The sequence below is a fragment of the Cebus imitator genome, unplaced genomic scaffold (genome assembly GCF_001604975.1).
Source record: "Cebus imitator isolate Cc_AM_T3 unplaced genomic scaffold, Cebus_imitator-1.0 Scaffold0, whole genome shotgun sequence".
Classification (NCBI taxonomy): domain Eukaryota; kingdom Metazoa; phylum Chordata; class Mammalia; order Primates; family Cebidae; genus Cebus; species Cebus imitator.
This window is the reverse complement of record NW_016107315.1, coordinates 6,335,192-6,337,849: the sequence shown is the minus strand read 5'-3', so window position 1 is coordinate 6,337,849 and position 2,658 is coordinate 6,335,192. Positions and strand designations below refer to the sequence as shown.

The 2,658-nt window shown below is 47.1% G+C and overlaps 1 protein-coding gene across 6 annotated transcripts in view; it reads left to right on the top strand.

Annotated features, from left to right (window-relative positions):
* Window positions 1-2,658, top strand: part of DHX30 (DExH-box helicase 30) — a 61,559-nt gene that overhangs the window by 22,374 nt on the left and 36,527 nt on the right. The gene's annotated exons all lie outside the window — the stretch shown is intronic.

Genomic DNA, 2,658 nt, shown 5'->3' with positions numbered 1-2,658 from the left:
GGGTTTCACCATGTTGACCAGGATGGTCTCGATCTCTTGACCTCGTGATCCACCCGCCTCGGCCTCCCAAAGTGCTGGGATTACAGGCTTGAGCCACTGCGCCCGGCTAAACCCTTTATTTTTTCAGAACTTCTCCTTTTCACAGGTAAAGGAGTCAACTTTCTCTCCTCCAAGAATATGGAGAAGACTTAATGTTGGTGTAAAGAAAGGGGAGCATGATTCAAGCCCTCTTTATTTTTTTGTGTTTGTTTTATTTTGTTATTTATTTATTTGTGAAATGGAGTCTCGCTCTGTCACCCAGGCTGGAATGTGGTGGCATGATGTTGGCTCACTACAACCTCTGCCTCCTGGGTTCAAGTGATTCTTGTGCCTCAGCCTCCCTGGTAGCTGGGACTACAGGCACGCGCCACCATACCCAACTGATTTTGTATTTTTAGGAGAGAAGGGGTTTCACCATTTTGTTGAGGCTGGTCTCCAACTCCTGGGCTAAAGTGATCTGCCTGTCTCAGCCTTCCAAGGTCCTGGGATAACAGGCATGAGCCACTGTACCTGGCCTTTTTTCTAACTTTTTTAAGGTCCTTGATTGATTGATTGAGTTGGAGTCTTGTGCTTGTTGCCCAGGCTGGGGTGCAACGATGCGATCCCCGCTCATGGCAACCTCTCTCCTGGGTTCAAGCCATTCTCTTGCCTCAGCTTCCCAAGTAGTTGGGATTACAGGCATGCACCACCACACCCAGCTAATTTTTGTATTTTTAGTAGAGACAGGGTTTCACCAGGTTGGCCAGGCTGGTCTTGAACTCCTGACCTCAGGTGATCCGCCCACCTCTGCCTCCCAAAGTGTTGGAATTACAGGCCTGAGCCACTGTGCCCAGTCTTTAAGGTCCTTTAGAGCAGGAGTTGGCAAACTTTTTTTGGTAAGGGTCAGGTAATAAATATTTTAGGCTGTGTGGGCATATGCTTTCTGTTGCAGTTATTTAACTCTGCCATTATGGAATGAAAGCAGTCATAGTTAATAGCAAATAACATAATAGAATAACATAGTAAATGAGCATGGCTGTGTTCCAATAAAACTTTCTAACAACAGACAGGGGCCTGGATTTGGTCTGCAGGCTGTAGTTTGCCAACTCCTGCTCTAGACCAGTGAGAAGATCATAGAAGAGTGCCAAGAGCTGCTGTAAAGAGTCAGTGAGGTGGGCCGGGCGCGGTGGCTCACGCCTGTAATCCCAGCACTTTGGGAGGCCGAGGCGGGTGGATCACGAGGTCAAGAGATCGAGACCATCCTGGTCAACATGGTGAAACCCCGTCTCTACTAAAAATACAAAAAATTAGCTGGGCATGGTGGCGTGTGCCTGTAATCCCAGCTACTCAGGAGGCTGAGGCAGGAGAATTGCCTGAACCCAGGAGGCGGAGGTTGCGGTGAGCCGAGATCGCGCCATTGCACTCCAGCCTGGGTAACATGAGTGAAACTCCGTCTCAAAAAAAAAAAAAAAAAAAAGAGTCAGTGAGGTTTGTGGAGGTGAAATACTTGAATACTTGCTCAGGGTGACTGTTGCTGTTAGAACTCAGTTGAAATAAATGAATAGGAAAAGGGGACTGCATTATTCCATTTTCATGTAATTTATAAAGAAAAAGAGGTTTGGCCGGGCGCGGTGGCTCAAGCCTGTAATCCCAGCACTTTGGGAGGCCGAGGCGGGTGGATCATGAGGTCAAGAGATCGAGACCATCCTGGTCAACACGGTGAAACCCTGTCTCTACTAAAAATACAAAAAATTAGCTGGGCATGGTGGTGCGTGCCTGTAATCCCAGCTACTCAGGAGGCTGAGGCAGAAGAATTGCCTGAACCCAGGAGGCGGAGGTTGCGGTGAGCGAAGATCGCGCCATTGCACTCCAGCCTGGGTAACATGAGTGAAACTCCGTCTCAAAAATAAATAAATAAATAAATAAATAAATAAATAAATAAATAAATAAATAGAAAAAGAGGTTTAATGGACCCACGGTTCCACATGGCTGGGGATGCCTCACAATTTTGGTAAAAGGCAAAAGGCACATCTTAAATGGTGGCAGACAAGAGAGAAAGAGAGCCAAGTGAAAGGGGTTTCCCCTTATTAAACCATCAGATCTGGTGAGACTTACTACCATGAGAACAGTATGGGGGAAACTGCCCCCATGATTCAGTTACCTCCCACCAGGTCCCTCCCACAACATGTGGGAATTATGAGAGCTACAATTCAAGATGAGATTTGGGTGGGGACATAGCCAAATCATGTCAGGGACATAGAATCCCCTGAGAACAAACTAGTTGGGTGCATTCCTTGATTTTTTTTTTTTTTTTTAACATAAAAGTCTAAACGTCTGGCTGGGCACAGTGGCTAATGCCTGTAATCCCAGCACTTTGGGAGGGTGAGGCGGGTGGATTATGAGGTTAGGAGTTTGAGACCAGCTTGGCCAAGAGACCAGCCTGGCCAGTATGGTGAAACCCATCTCTACTAAAAATACAAAAATTAGCCAGATGTGGTGGCAGGTACCTATAATCCCAGCTCCTAGGGAGGCTGAGTCAGGAGAATCACTTGAACCTGGGAGGTGGAGATTGCAGTGAGCTGAGATCACGCCACTGCACTCCAGCCTGAGTGACAGAGCAAGACTCTGACTCAAAAAAAA